Source organism: Panthera pardus, unplaced genomic scaffold (assembly GCF_024362965.1).
Source record: "Panthera pardus isolate Hobbes unplaced genomic scaffold, ASM2436296v1 HiC_scaffold_5, whole genome shotgun sequence".
Lineage (NCBI taxonomy): Eukaryota > Metazoa > Chordata > Mammalia > Carnivora > Felidae > Panthera > Panthera pardus.
In genome coordinates this window covers 11517955-11539007 of record NW_026526980.1, presented here as the reverse complement: position 1 = coordinate 11539007, position 21053 = coordinate 11517955, and positions in this window count along the sequence as shown.

Genomic DNA, 21053 nt, shown 5'->3' with positions numbered 1-21053 from the left:
TGGAATGCCTTCCTGCCTCAATGTAAGTCTCCTCACTGGCCAGTTAAGAAGATCTGACAGGCCACTAGAGGGTCCACTTTTTTTGAGCTTCTTATACAAAAGCAAATACCACAAGGCAGGATAATGTATAAGCATATTACCAGGAGACAGGCCAGAGGCTCTGGAGCTCTCAGATCTTGAGTGGAATGCTAAACCCACCAATGACTGACTCGTTGATGCGAGTCCAAGTTCAAGGGGATCCATCAGGGATGAGCAGTGTGTCACTGATTTCGGTTCAAGGAGGAAGAAAGGGAGGACAGAGAGAGGGGAAGGGAGGAGGAAGAAGAGAAAGAGAAGTAAAATAATGGTGAATAAGAAATTCTAGCTGCAAAACAATAAACTCCTTTCCCAAAGTCTAAAGGCCACAGGGTTTCACCAGAAGCCCCACCTGGATGGTGCAGAGAACCCCCACCCAGTCACCTCCACTTTCCCTCAAAGTCTGCCTCAGGGTAGTGCATGAGTAAGGGTGGAGGAAGCATTACAGAGCAAAGCAAGAAGTTGACAGACTGGGGCTTTCCAGGAGGGCAGGAGAGGGGAGGACGGCACCAGCCACTCAGGTGGCCCTTGAAGCCAGGAGATTTCAAGAAACTCCAAGCCTCTAAAAGCCTGGCAGTGGCTCCCCAGCATCCAGACTGGAGCTGTTAGTGTCCAGGAGCTGGCCCTGAAGGATAGAGACAGAGGCTAGGGAAAAGGCTGGCACTGAGGCGAAGGCATCAAGTTCTGCTCACTAACAGCAGCAGGAGATGCCAGCCTCCTGCTGTCTGCTTTGGTTTGGGAAATGAATACATTTTTTCAAAAGAGTGAGTTATGCTCTTACTTTGAAAGTGAGCAAATTTGCTGGCACATAGTAGTCATTTTGCCTGTTAGGAGCATGGTCTGTGCAGTCAGGCGATCCTGGATTCTGCCCCTGGTCTGGCCCCTTGTTAGCAGTACAACCCCCAAGTATCAGTGTCTCCCTCTGAAAATGGGGATAGGGGATGTCTATCCTGGAGTGCAGCTGTAGGGATTAAATGAGATGATGTGTGAATGTTAGTTTAAAACAGCTGTCTTCTAACTCTGGCTGTGCAAAGTGACAGAGGGGAATTTCTTCTAGAATCTCTGGGTCCAGGGTGGGTGGGGGTGCTGGAATGGTCTCTGAGGGGCCGTAGGAGGACACATCACTGGAGCTGTGAGGAAGCCAGTGTGTGAGATGATGGAGACGGACATGGGGCCATGTAAGAGCAGAGCATTGCCTTTCTGTGGGGTGAGATTTTACAGAGAGCCCCATTTTACAGAGAGGCTAAGGCTTACAGAAGGGTTGATATTTACCCAAGTTCACCTGGTCACCAAGTCCCACCAAGTGATGGAACCAAAGTGCAAGTTCAGGTGTTTCTGCTTTCAGAGCCTAGGCCTTTCCCATAATCTCCTCAGAGAGGGCAGCACATAAACGCAGGTGGTACTGGCACCCACTCAGGCAAGGGACTTCACCTCTCTGAGCCTCAGTTCCCTATCTGTAAAGTAAGGGTTAGATATGCTAATGTATATGAAAGAGTCTAGCAATTTCAGGTACACAATAGTGTATGGAGAAGATGCTGTTCTAAGAGCCAGGAGTCCTGGGCTATAGTCTTGCCTCTGTATCAGTGTGCTGTGTGACCTTGAACAAATCACAACCGCTCTGGGCTTTACAAAGAGCATTACAATTTCCAAGGGAACTTTAATGCTTATTTATTTTTGAGAGAGAGAGAGAGAGAGAGAGAGAGAGAGAGAGAGAGAATGAGTAGAGGAGGGACAAAGAGAGAGGGAGATGCAGAATCTGAAGCAGGCTCCAGGCTCTGAGCTGTCAGCTCAGAGCCTGATACAGGGCTCGAACTCACAAACCGTGAGATCATGACCTGAGATGAAGTCAGCCACTTAACCGACTGAGCCACCCAGGAGCTCCCCCAAGGGAACTTTAACACAGGAGTGACTCAGCCTCCCCTCTAGAGATTCTGATTCATTTGGTCTGGGAGGAAGCCTACATATCTGGGTTCTTCTAAGCCCCCAGGTTCTTTGGATAAGCAAACAGGGTCCAGATGACAACAATGGTCCTCAGATGTACTCCCCGAACCAGCAGCATGGGCATCACCTGGGAACTTGTTAGGAATGCGAAATCTCAGGCCTCCCAGGGACCTACTGAATCAGAAACATGGGTGATCTGTTTTTACAACCCCCCTCCCACCTCTCCTGGTAATTCTGATGTACATTCAAGTTTGAGAGTCTCTGGGCTATAGGAGGATTCAACCCTAAAAGCCTACACTTTTTAGGTCGTGCATCAGAGGAACAAGATGAAAGAACTGGGTAAGAGCAGGGGAAAGTGTGGGCAAAATTGGGAAAACAAAGAGGGATGGGAGAAGAGACCCAAAGAATCCAGAGGCAACCTCGACTTTGTCCCTGGGTGAGCTAGCATCACAGCTATGAAATGTGCTAAGAAATTTAAAAGGCTTCCAAAGACATGCTTCTCAAAACAAGGCATGCAGTGGGGGTGGCTGAAGCCACAGAACGAAGATGGCGTGTCTTCCCGGAAAGTCAATTTACCAGAACATGTTTTAGGGGAAAAAGTTAAATTATTTCATCAATGAGTAACTGAAAACATGACTGTTAGATTAAAGCAAACAGATCTATGGTGCCACAGAATACCACCTGCTTGTACACTTCTTAGATAAAAGGAAAGCCTCAAAGACATTTTATACTTGCACTGGGGAGTTGTAGACAACAGCCTTGGACCCCTTGGGGACCAGTTCTCTTTTCCTTGCCTTTTGGTGGAAAACACAACGATTAATGAGTGAATTAATGGACTGATTGGTTAGATAAATGATTGGAGTCCCTACCTTGTGCCAAACATCCCACTGGACACCACGGATGCACCAGTAACAAAAATGGGCAGAGTTTCTGCTCTAGAAAAGCTTACAGTATAACAAGGTGTGGTGAGCAGGCTCCAGCAGTAATGGGCCAGTCTGGAGTGAGGTCATGAAAGACTTCTACCGAGGAAGAGACACTGGAATTCAGACGGGGAGACCAGTGTGAGAAGCCTATTCCCAGGAGGTCTGGGGAAAGCATTCCATGTCTCTTGCTTCCCTTCCCTAGAACTCTTTTCTTTCTGCACCTTTAACCCCCAGATCATGCCCAACTCCCTCCAGGAAATGTTTCCTGACCCACTCCAGCAACTCTGACCATCCTCTGAATTTACATAATCTCATTCTTCCAGCACCTCTGGAATCACTACTCACTCACACTTTCTGTCATTTGGGTCCCATCTTCATGATGTTTCTCCATACCCAAATGATATCAACACCAGAGCTGACTTCATCTTTTATCCAATACCATTATAAAAAAACCATGAATAAATAATGTCATAAATATGCCATAGGAAAAGGGATAAAGGGATAAAGTATAAAGGTATAATTGTCTCTGTTATAGAGGGAGACTGGCAAATGTTACAAGCATGTTCAAGGCAAATCAGCACTCACTGAGACATTCTCCTTGAGACCCCAGGAAGACCAGAGAAGATACGAGAAGGGAAATGCAAGTGCTTTGTGATCTGATAGTGGTGTAGTTCCTGAAATAACTTCATGTTCCACTAATGGTACACAGTGTTGCTTATTATTACTATTATTTTTTGCATGTTTCATGTTTTGTTTTCAGGAGGATGTTAGAGCTCTGTAACAAAACTATAAAATCTGCAAGGATAAGGCTCCTTTACATTCCCCATAGCACCTATGGTAAGTGTTGGAATGTTTCTCTTTTTTTTTAAGTTTACTTATTTTGAGAGTGAGCAAGTGTGAGCAGGGGAGAGGGAGAGAGGGAGAGAGGGAGAGAGAGAGAGAGAGAGAGAGAGAGAGAGAGAGAGAGAATCCCAAGCAGGCTCTGCACTTTAATGCTGGCAGCGCATTAAGCATCCTTAATCTTTTCCTTGAACTGTGCTAAACCCTTTGCATGTGTGACCTTCTTTCTTTCCCACGATATCTCTGGTACAGAGGTAATATTGTCATCTCAACTCTACAGAGAAGAAACAGGCTCAAGAGACAGAAGGAAATGACTTGATTGGGTTCATCCAGGAAGTAAGAGGCAGAGGGGGAGCTGGACCAGGTGTGGCACTGAAGCACTCAGGGTCATTGCAGCCCATGGCTCAGACCATTTGGACACAATTGGGGTAGCTCAGGCCTGCGTCACAGATATTCTGATGAACAGTGCTTACTTTTGCAGAGGGGCCCAGCCCAAAAGATTCTTATGAAAATAAAGTGAGAACATAAATGTAAAAAGGGGTGGAAGAAAAGAAATGAAGCTAAGTATTGCACACAACAGATTACTCAGTAAAACCCATTATGAAACTCTCCTCACCTGCTCAGTCCTTCTGTGACTCCCCACTGCCTCCCTATGGGACTCAGACACCCAACTTGCATGTTTTGCCATGATGATCTTCACCATATATACGACCTTCATGCATTGATATTAAGTAATTGAACTGTATTTTGCATGTGCTTGTATGGTTCAATGCAAAATTAAAAAATTATAAAAGGGAACATGGTAAAAACTCTCCCACCCTCTCCTTCCACCCAAGTTTGCTTCCCAGACACAACCACCACTGCTATGGTCTGAATGTTTGTGTCCCCCAACAAAATTCACAATTTGGAATCTTAACCTCCATCAAAATTCACAATTTGGAACCTTAACCTCAAATGGATGGTTAAAAGGCAGGGCCCTTTGGGAAGCAGTTAGGTCATGGGGGTGGAGTCTCCATGAATGGGATTGGTGCCCTGATAAAAGAGACCCCAGAGAGCTCCTTAACCCCTTCTGGGTTGTGAGGACATGGTGAGAAGGCACAAGCTATGAACCAGGAAGAGAGCCTTCACCGGAGCGTAACCATGCTTGTACCTTGATCTTAGAATTCCCAGCCTCCAGAACTGTGAGAAATAAATTTCTGTGCTTTTAAGCCACCCTGTCTATGGTATCTTGCTACAGCCGACTGAGCAAACTAAGACAACCTGTATCTGTTTCTTGTGTGTCTACTAATATATAAGCAAACAGACACACACACACAGGCACACATATATACCCTTTTTAAACAAAAATGAAGCATATGGGGCATAATGCTCTTCCAACTGCTTTTATGACTTAACAATACACCTTAGAGCTTATTTTATATCATAATGTAAAAACTTCCTCATTTTTTAAGGCTGCTTTGTGTTTGTTTTCCCCATTCTTCAACCAGTCTCCAACTGATGAGCAATTAGGTGGTTCCTGATCTTTCGATATTGCAAACAATACAGCATGAATAATCTTCCAATTATTCTATTAATGACCTGGCATCTTCCTTTCAATCAACTGTTTCTAAAAACTTTTCTCACATCTTAAGCACTATCTATGAAAGCATAGATTTGATGAGCTAATGATATGTTTCTAATTCACACTAATATAGATAGATAAGAAATCCACAACCATTTAAATCAAAGTGCTTGCCTGTGTATCACCTATAACAATTCTGCTTAGCACCTGTGCCAGGCATCTACTATCCTGGGAAACACCTGCTGCCCAGAAGTTCCAAACTCTTTGGCCAGACACAGGATGCCCTTGAGGATCTGCCTTCTACCTCACTCTCCAAACTCATTTCCCCTGTGTCCTATGCTCAAACCTTGTGGAATCATAGGTCTTTTTTATTTTATTTTTTAAGTGTATTTATTTGGGGGGGGGGTGCGGAGAGAGAATCCCAAGCAGGACCTGTGCTGTCAGCATAGAGCCCAACAGGGCTTAAACTCATGAACCGTGAGATCATGACCTGAGCTGAAATCAAGAGTTGGGTGCTTAACCGACTGAGCCACCCAGGTGCCCCTGTGGAATCACAGGCTGTTTTAGTTGCATGCCAAACTGGATCATGCCCCGGTAACTTTGCACATGCTCCTCCCATGCTTGGAACAGCATCTATGCCTTGTCCCCTGGAGAACTCCTGTTCTCTTCTCAAGTTGTAGTCCAAGTTCTCCCCCTCCAGGAAGCCCTCTCTGCCTTTTTCATCCAAACCTGCATCCACACACCTGGGACACGCTTGCTTCTACTTTAACCCTCAGCACACAGAGTTAGTATGGCAGAGTGGTTAAGAAAGTAGGGTCTGGGGCACCTGGGTGGTTCAGTTGGTTACACGTCCAACTTTGGCTAAGGTCATGATCTCACAGTTTGTGAGTTCCAGCCCCATTTTGGGATGTCAGCCCAGAGCCTGCTTTGGATCCTCTGTCCCCTTCTCTCTCTGCCCCTCCCCTGCTCATTCTCTCCTCTCCCTCTCTCAAAAAATAAATAAATGTTAAAAAAGAAAAGAGAAAAAAAAAAGAAATGGTCTGAACTGTGTTGCCTGGGTTCAAAGCCCAACTCCACCATATTAGAGGCTTGGCCTTGGGCAGATTGCTTAATCTCCTGGGAGTTTCAATATTCCCATTTGTAAAATGGTGATAATCATAACATTGACCCCGTAGTGAGGATTAAAAGATGTATTTAGCAGAGTAAATGCTCAGTAAATGTGCATTATGGCTATTACCCTTACAGCTGTTTCCCCCGCTACATTATTAGCTCTTTTTAGCCTCCAAGCTCTTCAGTTTCTAATCCTGTCAGGCCTACCTTCAAAATAGATCTCATTTCTGAGCATATCTCACCCGGGCCACACCGCCAGCTGAGCACAAGCCACCGTCCTCTTCCACCCAAGCATCAGCCTCCTAATGGCCTCTGTGTACTGTTCCCAGCAGCCCCTTTAAGACAGAAGTCAGATGCGGTCGTATCCTGCTCTGAACCATCCTGAAGTTTCTATTCTTATTTTTATTCTTAAAATAAAGGTTTCTTATTCTTAAAATAAAACCCAAAGTCCTTACTATGGCAAAAGAGGCCCACCCCATCTGGCCCCTGCCTCCCTCCCTCTTCATAATGCTCTCCCTTCTCCAGCCACACTCACCTCCTTGTTGTTCCTCCAGCACACTGAGTGAATCCCCACCTTAGAGGTCCACTCATTCCTCACTCTGTTCTTCCCGCAGGTAGCCACAGGGCTCACTCCCTCACTCCATTGAGGCCCTGATCTCTATCCAGAATGACTGCATACCATTCCTCTGTAGTCCTTCTCTGTTCAAAACACCCATGGCTTCTGAACATCCCAGTGGAATGGATGCTTCATAAAGACAAGGACTTCATTTTATTCCCCACTGTATCCCCAACCCCCCAACCAGTGCCTGGCACATAGTAGGTGCTCCATAAATACTTGCTGAGTGAATGGACAAATGAATGACTGCAGTGCCCAGAACAGGGCCAGCAACATTTCTGAGGATTAGCAAATGTTTGGAGAGGAATGGAGAGAGACAGGGAGAGAGAAGAAACAAGCAAGAAAGGAAGGAAGGAAGAAAGGAAGAAGAGATGGAAGCCCAGAGGATTTTGTTTTTTAGTTGTCATGTGTGTTTATTGAGATATAATTTACGTATCATGAAATGTACCCACTGCAAGTGTACAGGTCAGTACATTTCAGTAAATTTCCACACTGAGGAAACCATCACCACCACCCAGTTTTAGAACTGTCCCTCACTCTTCTGGCCCATTTGCTGTCAGTCCTGCTCAGAGCTCTAGTCCCAAACCACCACCAATCAGCTTCTGCACTCTCTAATTTTGCCTTTTCTAGAAATTTCATATAAATGGAATCATACATTATGTAGTCTTTTCTGTCTGGCTTTTTCTGCAATGTTTCATAATTATTTTTAGGTTCACCCATGCCATGCATGCATAGTAGCTCGCTCCTTCTTATTCCCGAGTAGCATTCCATGGTAGAGATATGCCACATTTTGTTTATCCATTTTCCAGTTGATGGACATTTGTAGGGTTTCCTGTTTTAGGCTATTATGAAGAATGTTGCCATGACTTTCAGGCACACGTGTTTCCAAATGTCTAGGGTAGATACCTACGAATGGACTTGCTGGGCCATACAATAACAATATAAGTCCCGAAGATTTTGATGCCCTAAGACTTTTGGAATCTCCACTGAGGCTTGTAAGAAAATGCTCCAACTGTGGTAGAGAAAAATGCACGTAAAACTCAGTTTGCGCTGCAAGCCCAGCTCCAAGTCCTAAGTACGTGGCCAATTCATTATGCCTGTGTTTGAAGCCCATTTGCAGTTGTATTTGATGTATTGTCTGTGGGGAGACGGTGAAATTTGCCAGCCTTCAGACTAACAACTGAGCCTAATTTTTCACCCAGTGATTCTAAAGAAGTTTCTTCTTGGCAGAGGCTTGAGCTAGGAACAGTTGAAATTGATTGTGGCAAATGATGTGGGAAGAAGTGATACAGTGTTTACCACCTAAAGTGAAAGGTGAAGTGAACATCATCAGGCAGAAGAGTCTCTGCACCTCCCCACCCATGCCCTCCCATGAAATTTTGGACCCTGCCAAAGCATCCTGGACCCCCTGTCATCATTGCCAACCACAGAGGCCTTGAAACTTGAGTCTCCACCACCCCAGATCTCAGATCCTGCCAGGTTCATCCTGACAAATCCTCCATTCAGGTTTTATTACTTTTTAAATGTTTTATTCATTTCTGAGAGAGAGAGAGAGAGAGAGAGAGACAGAGAGAGAGAGAGAGAAAGAGCAAGGGAGGGGCAGACAGAGAGGAAGACACAGAATCCAAAGCAGGCTCCAGACTCTGAGGGGTCAGCACAGAGCCCTATGCAGGGCTTGAAGTCATGAAAGGAGAGATCATGACCTGAGGTGAAGTCGGACGCTTAACCCAGGCGCCCCCCTCCATTCAGTTTTTAAACCTCATTGTTATGATGATGAAAATCATCAGGAGCCCAAGCTTGCCTGGGCTGCGCTGGCATTTACAGAAAGCTTCCAGGCTTTCATCTCCTGCCTTGCCACACCCCCCTGCTTTGCTCTGCTTTGCTCTGCTTTGCTTTAGTTTCAAAGACTTCACCCAGTAAGGGAATTGACATTCAGGTGAATGCCTCAAGGACTGGACCCCTTTAGCCTCTGTCCCCATCCTACCCCATGAGAAAATGAAATGCTTACCACAGCTTTCCTTAGAGATCTTTTGTAGCATAAAATCAGAGTTGGTCCTAGGATATAATTTGGGCTTCAAAAGTCAGTCTCTGATGTTCCCAATTGAACAAGGTAAAATGCCCATTTGACAAAGGTAAAATTAAAAAAAAAAAGGTAAAAAAAAAAAAAGCAGACTGAATGCAGAAGCTCTCAGAGCTTTGGGTAAATAAATATTCTCTCTGATGGGCTCCAGCCTCCCTGCAAAGCGAGAGGACACTGGAAAATGATCGGTCAGGTGGGCAAATTTTGTAGGAGTTCTTCTTGTTGCTATTGTTTGTTTGATGCAACAGAGGTTCTATCTGAGAAGAAGGGACTACAGGCTTTCAGGTCCACTGTGTTGGGAGGCCAGCAGCCTCCAGGTGATCCACATGCAGGAGCTGACTGACATGGGTGGAAATGGGAGAAAGAAGTGAGGACACTGTTGGCCTCAAGGCCAGGGTCTGAACCCTGGCAAAAGATGCTGAAGGAGTGTCCATGAGACTCAAAGGCCCTGAAAACACAGCTTTGAGGGCCAGGGGACAAAGTGGGGCACATACAGGGGGAGGCAGCATTTGTCTCATTTCAGCACAGCATGGAGTTTGGCTTCTGCTCAGGAAAGAAGGTGAGAATGCAGCACCCCCAACCCCACTCTACCGAGTGAGGCATGCTGCAATATTGGGTTGGATGACCTGGTTTCAAATCCTGACTCTGCTTCTTTCTTACTGTCTTTGGACAAGTTGCTTCACCTGTCTGCACCTCAGTTTTGTCATCTGTAAACCGTATATATTAATAATAACTACCTCCTAAGTTTGCTATGAGGAATAAGCGAGCTAATACACAGAGAGGGCCTATAGACAGTATATAGAAATTGTTTGCTAAATGTGTTGGAGTTATTGCTGCTGTTATGGATTTCCAGGTTTGAGGAGCACTGGGTGATACCACCCTGGCATATACATTAATGTCAAGATGATTCCAGCAGGAGCTACTGAAAAGAGGCCTGGAGCAAACAGAACCTGAAAGAATCATTTGAAAGCTTGCGTAAAACCCCCTTGGGACTCCTAGCAAAACCTGGGTGAGACTTTGAGGGAATGTGGAGAACCCCAAGGCCTTTTCAGGAGGTATGACCACTGTTAGTAATGACTTCCTTACACTCAGTTTTGGGAGCCTGGGAATATCTGAGTTACCCAAGAAGAGGCTGGCAGAAACATAGAGGAAACAGCTACTGAATGGTTTAGCAGCTGAAAGCACAGCCACCCACACTACCCAGGTTCAAATCCCAGATCTGCTACTTCCTAACTCGGTGTTTTGAGTGAGTGAATGAAATTTCCCTGGGCCACAGTTTGACTCAACTGTAAAATGAAAATAAAAATAGTAGTCCCTATTTCATAAGGAGTTTGTTGGGTTTTCAAGAGATCCTTACATGGTACAGTGCCCAATAAACATGAGTGATCCAAACTAGCAGATTAGGAGCAAGAGGGCCTCATGTGGGGGGAACAACATGTGCAAAGGCCCAGAAGTGGAGAGAGAGCACAGGTGCAGGAATCAGTGAGGAGGCAAGGATGTGCGTGCAGCTGCCAGAGGCTTGTCCTGGGCTCACAGGCCTTCTCTTCACAAATGGAGTGATGATGAGCAAGAAAGAGATTTCTGGCACATTGGTAAATGACCTCGATTGTGTTTGTGTCTCGCCAGCTACATTTTAAACCCTTTGAGGGCTGAGACCTTGTTTTTCCATCTTTGTACCCATAGCACCTGCCACCATGCCCAGCACAGAGTGACTGCTAAGTTGGTGTTTATGAGACATTAAAAGCACTGGAAAAAGCTCCAGACCAGAATTCTGGTACAGCTTTGGCCTTTACTTATTCTCTCTAGGACCATGACCAAGTCATGCCATTGATGCTCAGCTTATGTTGGACCAACAGAGATTATGGAAGGGATTTTAGAGATGAAGAAACAGAAGTCTAGAGGACAGGAAGAACATAGTTAATGTGAAACATTAAGTTAATAATAGTGTAAGGGCTGCAACCATTCCCTCTGCTAAGTCCAGTGCCCATTTCCACCTGATTTCTCACGGGGAAGATTAATAATGGTTTTGCTGTGTAGTTGAACTTCATATTCTCGGTAAGCTTGCATATTTATTTTCAATGAGCTGGTCAATTCATCTCGAGACTCTATTCTTCCAAACCAACTTGGGAGTTAATAATAAGCACTTATAACACTGATATGAAAAAAATAATAACCCCATATTACTAATGAAGAAACCCAGCCTCAAAAGAGCTGAATTTACTTGCCCAAATTCACACACCTGATAGGGAAGTTGTGGCTTCTAAATTCAAACTCAGAGCTTCCTGAATCCAAAACCCCTGTGCTTCTCTCTAGGGAAAGTGGATTCTGGGTAGTAGTTAAGGCACTTTGCCTGGAGTGCAAGGCTTCTGTTGGAGGTCTGGGGTTCTGACCCCACAGAAAGGCCTCCAGCACAAAAGGCTGTGGCTCAACCATTCTGAAGGTTCAAGGCCACCTTGATGTGCTTGGCTACTTGGGAAAACCAATGAAAATCTGAAACTGTTCTCTAATTCTCTCCCTCTCTCCTTCTCTGAAGGGTAGCGAACCTGTAAGAATAACCTCATCTCTCACCACACCCCTTGCTGATTCAGATAAACAGGTCAAAGAGAAACGCAGCTTCACAGCTATATAACTTACAATCACTGGAAGGCAGTAGGGCAACAGTAGGGCAAGCTGTGAGTTCTGACATTAGGTGCAGCACAAATGACCCTGGTCACCTTCCAGTTAAACAGCCTCCAGAGTCTCTCCCCCATTTCCTCCCTTCCAGCCCCGATCCCCTTCAAGAGAATCAACGCTTTCATTTTGCTGGAACTGAAATTCACATTTAAATCCCTATTACATCATAAGAAATGTCCCGTGCTTCCGCACAGACTTACCAAATGTATTAATGTCTTTTGCATTTTTTTCCATAAAGATCTATCTTAATCTAATATTGTTCCATCTCCATTAAGGCACCTCCTTTAAAGGCTATTCCTGTATGAAGACTCCTGAAGTGACGACAATTTTGTTCCCACTGTCAGCTAGAGAACTCTAGAAATAAACTAGCTACAATTTAGCAAGCACCTACTACGGGCCATGTATCTTATACAATGATAAATGATGTTACTTAGGCTGTAATTTTGGTTGATAAACAGAGACCCCCACATTACAGTGGTCAAATGATACTTAACTTTATCTCACTCTCATTCAACTAGGAGTAAACTGTTTCGGACTGGTGTGGGGGCTCCAGGATGTCAGAAATCCTAGGTTCTTATGTCTTTTTTCTCTGCCATCTTTGGCTGTTGCCATCATTCAACTTGTCCAAGACAATGCATTGCTACCTTCCATCCAGCTAAGAGGAAGGGAGAAAAGAAATTCCCTTTCCCCTTTAAAGACATGAACTTATGGGGCGCCTGGGGGCTCAGTCAGTTGGGCGTCCGACTTCGGCTCAGGTCATGATCTCGCGGTCCGTGAGTTCAAGCCCCGCGTCAGGCTCTGTGCTGATGGTTCAGAGCCTGGAGCCTGCTTCGGATTCTGTGTCTCCCTCTCTCTCTGACCCTCCCCTGTTCATGCTCTGTCTCTGTCTCAAAAATAAATAAATGTTAAAAAAAATTTTTAAAGACATGAACTTATGGATGACATAGCTACACATTTCCAATTAGCCAGAACTTAGTCAAGGACTATGTCCAGATGCAAAGGAGGCTAGGTATTGCAGTCTTTAATCCAGATTTCATGGACTCGGTTAGACATGAGAGGTTTCATTTCTATTGAAGAAGAAGATAATGGATACTAGCACATACTAGCATTATGTGCCACACAAGATGGTCCTAAATGAGACTAGACCCCAAGATTTTTTAACCTATTACAACAACAGGCTAAAAATAAAATTCTCTGACAAAAGAACAGCCTCATCTAGACTAGGGTGTCCATACCTCATTTCCAACTTTACTTAATATGAAATAACCTAAAATATTGATTGTGAGATTGTTCTATCTGTGTGGCAGGAACATATTACACCACTATGGGTGGGGATGGGGTTTCCCCTGAAATGAAGCAATGTTCCCACAGTCAAACCTCTTTGGCGGGTGATCAATCCTAAAGCAAGAAATGAGGATTCTGATGGAAAATTGTCTCCTCTCTCAGAATTAAAGGCCAGTTTGGCCTCGATTGCACAGTATAGAGATGCCTAGAATATTTCTGGTGAAGGCAACAGAGACCCATCCATGGAGAAGCAGGCTAAAGACAGAACAAAGCCAGGCAGTTAAGGGAAGCTGTTCAGTCATTGAAAATAACTGAGGCTCCTAAGAGCCTCTCAGAAATACCTGAGGAGACACATTGGGACATAAGGGGCTTAACCTGATGGCTCTCATGTTTTTGTCATTTGGATTACACACACAGAAATAATGTCATTGAAGTCTCTAACCATACTATGAGGGGGATTTTATTTTTATCTCCAATTAACAGATACAAAAACTGAGTTTGAAAAATGTTTGGAAACCACTCAAGGTCACATAGTGAGTAAATGGAGGCTAAGTCTGCCCATCTTCAAAGACTACCCTCATTCCACATGCTTCCCAGAGGGGAAAAAAAAAAAAAAAAGAAATGGGAAAAAACCCTCAAAAGTCAATTCACAGAAACAATTCCAATGGTAAATTTTTCCAGCTCATGGCTTCTCCATGAGGACTCTTCTTCTGTTTGAATGTCTCCTTGGCTGAGCACTTCCAGGCTACCCTCCAAGAGCCTCCACCATTAAAATTGAACGCTGATTACTTTTCATGAAGTTTGGTTTCCATTATGTCCTTTGGTTTCTGCAATCAGACTCTCAGGTTTCCAAATCTTTGAAGGCTGTTATTGGGGCTTCCCTGAACTGCCTATCAGCCTACGTGGGATTTTTTTCTCTCTTCCTCTCTCTTTACTCACATAACAAGAGTGCTTTTGAGTTCTTTCCTCTGAAACATACAGCACTTTATCCATGACCCTCAAAAGTTAGCACCCCAAAAGGAACATGCTGAAATGGACCCAGTTTTTCCAAAGGGCAGTTTGGGTTTGTGTCTCCAAACCTTCTAAAATGTACATCTATTTCATCTAGTATTTCCACTTCAGAGTGTTTGTCTCAAGAAAAAATCAGACAGATGTGCAAAGATGTCAGATTATGCATTTTTTTATCGGCAGAAATATCTGCAATAGTAAAAATATGGCAACAACCAAATATCAATAATAGGTGATCAGTAAAATAAATGGAGATGCAATGATATGCAATGTAGCCATTAGAAATGATAACGCAGACTTTTACTGATGATGAATAATGTTCACAGGGAGAACATTAATTGTAGAATATGATTTCATTTCTGTTAAGATACAGATTGTTTATTTAACAAAATGTCCTGAGTGGTTGCTATTTATCAGGTGCTATGCTAGGAGCTGGGGATATAGTAATGAACAAAATAAAGGCTGGCTATGAGATGATCACCATCCATTGACCACTCTCTGTTGGTGATCACTGTGGTCAGTGGCTCAAACAGTCTGAGCCTCAGTCACCTCATCAATAAAAATGGATAATAACAGTTAGTTACAGAGATGTGGGAAGGTCAAGCACGTATGGATATAAAGGTTCAATAAATGTAAGGTATATAGTATTTATCATGCCCAAACCTACTATTTCCTAATACTATCAATCCACCAGTGATTACTGTGATTTTATGTAAAGACCCTTAGGCCACATCTCAAATTCTAGTCTCAACACAACCATCAAATATCCATACTACCCAGAGGAAATCATTGTATTCAGTCACTTTAGTTAGTCAGTCATTCAACAAACCCTTACTGAGTAACAACTATGTGTCTTACCATAGCTTGTAGGATTCTTTTTTTAAAATTTAAAGGTTTTTATTTATTGCCTATAGGACTCTATACTCTCTAGCCCCCTCTGCCTTCTGCTCCTACCATTGGCCTACGAACACTGACCTTGAAGTTCCCCAAATATGTCAAGTTTGCTCCCATTTCAGGGATTCTGCTCTTGCTGTTTTCTTCTGCCTGGAATGTTCTCCCTCCTGTATGTACTGGCTGGATCTTTCTATCTTACCAGTCTCAGCTTAAATATCTCCTCTCAGTAAAGTCCTGAGCATCCTAGGGCATCCAAGACCTTCCGCTCATGACCCTATTTTATCATCTTCATAGCATTTACCACTATCTGCTATGATAAAATTAATTTTCTTGTTTATTATCTGTCTTCCCCACTACAATGTAAGCTCCAGGAGAGCAGACACCTATTTTGTCTAGTTCGGTGCTGTACCCCAGCTCATAAAACTGTACCTGTCACATAGTAAATGTTTAATAAATTTTGTCAGATGAATGAATGAATGAATGGACATGCCTGGCCCCAGGCTAATGCAAAGGATATAGCAGGGAGCAATACACATATAATCTTTTATAGTCATCACCTTGTGATGCCTGATTTCTCAGTCCTCCAGAAGGGAATTATTCTTGCCCCTGAATTACCTGAGGAATCTTTATAGTTATGAAACCAGCATTCATTTAGATATGCACAGCCCCCTATCAGATCCTTTTTCCAGGACACTCTTTTGCCAGAGTGCTGAGTAATTATCCTTTAGAATCTACAATGGCTCCAAATTTTGATTAAATGCTTTCTTGGCTTTTGAAATTCCAGGCCAGACTATTAGGTTATGCTCTGCTATGGCATTACCCAGTGCAGTGACTGACTGAGACAGCCTTTGTCCCCCTCTTACTTTGCAGCTATTTCCTTGAGTATTTTGATCCGGGCGAGAAGTATGACATTATTGATTTGCTCTGCTCCACTCACCAACTGCCTCATCTGCAAGAGCAGGAATCTTTATGGCTTCAATAATTTCCCGGAGTGCAAAGACCTCTTTTATATTTTTGCTTGGTGCTTTGCAATTCTGTAAATTTTTTATGGACTCTGAGGTTAAGTTTCATCCCTTGCTCTCAAGCTCATTGGGACGTCTGCTTGTGCTCCAAGAAAGAACCTGACCCTTTTGTACCCAGTCATGTCCCACCCCATCCTTATCTTTAGAGAGGGAGGGAGAGAAGAATAAGAAGAGAAAAAAGGAATAAATCAGAATTTGAGAGTTAAATCCTATACATTTTTTTGAACTCAAAAGAAAGAAAAAGCAGCTGACAAACGTCCAGCGACCTGTCTAAAATAACACAGCTAATGAGTAGGAAACCCTCTTCTGCTTCTGATGCGTTCATTGGTGATAGGTGGTCACCAATATTTTGGCTCTCTCCCTCCTGAGCACAAAGGAGAGGAGTCCTCTTCTCTGCCCCATAAGGACATATGACTTGCTGTGGCCAATGAAATGTTGAGTGGAAGTGAACTGTGCCAATTCCAGGTGGAAGTTACAAGAGCTGGCACATAATTCATCATGTCTTTCCCACCTCCAGATGGTAGAGGCTCCATCTACCTGCATCCCCAAATGAACCCAGTGACCAAGAGTGACATGTATTGTAAACAAGAAGCAAATCCTTGTCATTTTAAGCACGAGGATTTGGGGCTGTTTGCTGCTGCACATAACCTAGCTCATCTGAAGTGATACAGCCTCTAATTTTGGAGCCTCCCAGATAAGGCCATTTGGAAATCTTTGGAAAAGAATTTTGGCTGAATGATCTGGAAGATTTGGACAGAAAGAGGAACTAGAAAATGCAGTTGTTTTAACATCATGGATTTCTCTTGTATAGTTTTGTTCAACCCAAGAATTGGTAAAGCTATGAAACAAGCAACAATCCAATTCATAAGAAAATATTCAAATCACTTCATAACTTTGACCCTATGCCTACTTTCCAGCCTTAACTCTATAAATCTACCCTCTAGACAACTATCTAGCTATTCATTCAAATATCTATTGGGTTTCTGGTATGTTTAAAACATGTTACGGATTTTGGTGTATCAAAGCATTGCATATACTTCTCATTCTTTGAGTGTCCTTGCCACCAATCTCCAGCCTTTCTTTTCAATACGGTGAACTTTATTCATGCTGCAAGATCCACATCACAATTCTTTCTACTAGGAAGACTTGTCTGACACCACTTTTTCCAAAGCACATTTAGCATACTCTATCTCTGTATGTTTAGGACACTTTGTTATGTCTTTGTTTTTACTGACTGAGCATATGGCACTATAATTGCTAGTTCACATATTTATCTTCAGCACTGGATTGTGAACTCTTTGAGGGCAGGGATCATGCCTCAGTCATTGCTGAAGTTCCAATGACTGGCTCCTTATCTATTCCCAATAAGTATTTGATGAATGAATGGATGAGTAGAGTGATTCAATCTCCCTATTCTTTCTGATTCAGCTTCCAACATCCCAGAATCTTAGCTTTCTATAGGGGAAAATGGTACCCAGAGTCCTAGAAACCAGGCTGAGCTGGAAGTCTGGGTAGGTGCTTAATTTATAAACATACCTGGGTGGGTTGGTGGGAAAGGGGAGCTCTTTAGTATCTTTGTGCCTGCTTGGCCTGGAAGAAGCAGAGATTCCACGGATATGTTAATGTGTCGTAATGTGTTATTATGTGTTATTATGTATAACTTACTGTGTTATTACATGTTATTATATATTATATTATGTGTTAATATGTCTGTGATAGCTGCCAAGACTGGCTTGCTTAGGAAAGCAAATGTCACTTAATGAGCAGGAATCACCCTCTTAGAGGTCCCCCAACATAATTACACCAGTGGGGATATCCTCCTTCTCTGCTTGCATTTCAAACATAATAAATCATATGCTACCCTCATGAGCCCAATGCTTGGATCTCAGTGATGGAGCATAAGAAGCCTCAAGCTGTGTAGCGAGGCCTGTCATTTCTGCAACAACATCAACACCACTGATCTGTGGAAGTAACCCCAAGTCAGCTGAGCCTTCAGATGGCCACCTCCCCTCTTAGTTACCCTCCTTCTCACGCTGTGTCTGCACAGAGCCTGGGCTTTCTGCATTGGTTTCCTCAACCACATTTGACATAATCCATATTTTCCACTTTAAGCATTTATAGCAAACTTGGAGGGAAAATATTCTCTTTTCAACAGGCCTTCTAATTTCATTTAACAGTGAAGGTCAGAGCAATGAATGCTCTGCAAAAGAATTCCTCTCCTGATTTTCAGCCCATGGCAACCAGAATCAAGGGCAGGAAATCTAGAATCCTTTTACCCAGTTTCATCCTCCATGCTCTCCACTATCCATCACCTGACTGCCCGTTAAGAAAAACAGCTGAGAAATCACTTTTTTTAACAGATTTATAGTATTTTTCTGATTATGAAAATGCATCCCTTTTTTTTATTAATATGAAATTTATTGTCAAATTGGTTTCCATACAACACCCAGTGCTCATTCCAACAGGTGCCCTCCTCAATGCCCATCACCCACCCTCCCACCCCCCATCAACCCTCACTTATTTTCAGTTTTTAAGAGTCCCTTATGGTTGCACATCCCTTATAATAAGTTCAGGATACATATAAAAATATAGAGAAGAAAACAAAATCACCTTTACTCCACCACCCAGAAATAATGATTATTAACAATTTAGTGTCTAATCTTAGATCTTTCTTCCAAAAAATAGGATTATATTATTTCTTACTAAAATGGGTTGTATTATGGATACCATTTTGCAAGCTCCTTATGTTCTAATTATAATTATAATATGGAAGTCTTTCTGATGTGGGAGTCTCGTATGTTTGCCTAACATGTTTTTTAACAGCTGCATATCACTGGACACTCAGGCTGTTTCCACTTGTTCATTATTACTTGAAACATAATTTAAAGATGTTGTGACTGTCCTTCTACAGACAGATGAGTGCTCTTCTTATACTACCTCTTTCATAAAAATTTCTCGATGTGGAATTGCTCTTCCAAAGGATATAAGTCTCTCAAAGACTTTTTCAGAAAAATCCTAGAATATTATCATGTACCTATTCCTCCAGATGAATTTGAGTATTCTGTCAAGTAATAAAAAAATTCTGCTAATATTTTAATTAATATTGCATAACATTTATATAATTAGGGATAAATTGGTATGATTCCAATACTGAAAACACAGATTTCATTTATTTACCTCTTATAGCCTTCAATAAAGATTTGTAATGTCATACAACACAGCATATATATAATATTTATTAAGTTTATATCTAGATTACTTTACATTTTTACTGTGATCTGTATTTTATTCTAATTTTATTTTATTATTGATTTTTACTTATCTGTAGGAAAACTATTGGGGATTTTTACATATATTTTGTACCTGCAATTGTTTTTGAAGATGATTATTTGGTGGCTAAAGCCATCTCATTGTACTTCACAGTTTCAGTTTTATTACAAATAGGCATAAATCATGCAAACTCATTTGGAAACTTCACGGATATAAGAGTGGCTGTGTCATTTGGAAAGTTCACCAAGGATAGTTGTATTGATTGTGCTCTTTATTTTCTGTATTTTATGATCTTTGAAATTTTGAGGCCTTGTTAACCTGGGAAGACTGCCCTCCCAGGGCTAGCTAATTCCTAGAGATAGCAAACTACTAGACTTCAAGCAAGCACAGCTTTCATAAGCAAACCAACCAATCCAAAATCCTTGCCCCCCAACCACCTTCTTAAACTCCCAGTGATTCCCCTTTTCTCCCCATGGTCTGGTATGAGACAACTCAGGACAGCCCCAACACCACAGAGCCCAATGAAATTATTCAAACTAGCTAATCCTAAGCCTGCTTGTCATGCCTTACCTGTTTCTTCCCATGGAAACCACAATAAAGGCTCATGCCCATGCTTCCCTCCTGCTCCCCTGCCACCTGACCAAGCCTGGTCCTTCCCCATGTGGCCCTGGTGCTTCCCCATGGTATGGCATACCTCCTCCTCTTGGGAACTGAGTGACAAACTGTGTTTTCAGTGGCAGTTGTCTCCTGATCTGTTGGCCTCACCACAGCTGAATAAAAAAATCTAAATTTTAAAACAATAGTTTTAATAAACTGTCAGAAAGTTTGATATGGGAGCACGAGGCTGGGCTTTACAATCAGATTATCATGGGGTTGAATTAAACTGCTTGGCTCATTGCTGTCATGTCCTCAAACAAGTACCTCATTCCTCTGATCTTCCATTTCTCTCTGCAGGGTGGAGGTTCTGGGAAACAGAATGACTCACTGAAGTTCACTCAGGCAGTGGGTGGCCAAACTGGGATTCAAATCCACGTGAGTCTGAACCCAGGCTCATGCCACTAAATTACATATACTTCATCTCATTGTGATTATGAGTGTCCTGCAGGGCCAGAGCCACAATTTTGAGTCCCTGATATCATCATCCAGGTCAGAAGCCAGAGTCTAAGATGCAGAAGAGAAGGAGAAAAGACAGGTGCTTCCTTCCACAAGCTGAAGGCTACCACTCCCATTAAATGAGGGTTCTGGTAAGTTGGACTTTTTTTTTAAATATTTTTTATGTTTATTTATTTTTGAGAGTGGGGGAGGGGCAGAGAGAGAGGGAGACACAGAACCTGAAGCAGGTTCCATGCTCCAAGCTGTCAGCACACAGCCAGACACGGGACCTGAACTCGTGAACCACGAGATCATGATCTGAGCCGAAGTCAGACACACAACTCACTGAGCCACCTAGGTGCCCAGGCTGGTAAGTTGGACTCTTATTGACTGAGTGGGGCTATTCTGAAGCCAAGACATGCTTTACATACCCACTGCATCGTGGAACACAATGGCACCTGAATACGTAGAAGAGCAATAGCAAAAGAGCAATAGCAAAAAAGCTACCACTCTGATTCATGAGCAGCTCTATGGTCCCACAGCCTCCCCTCAGCTCTTGTGAGATGGGCACAAAAGGAAGAACCATGCAGGTCCTTCTTTATATGCACTTAGCACCTACTGGGAGCTTACTTTCTGCCAAGACTACACTGAAGAATTCATAATC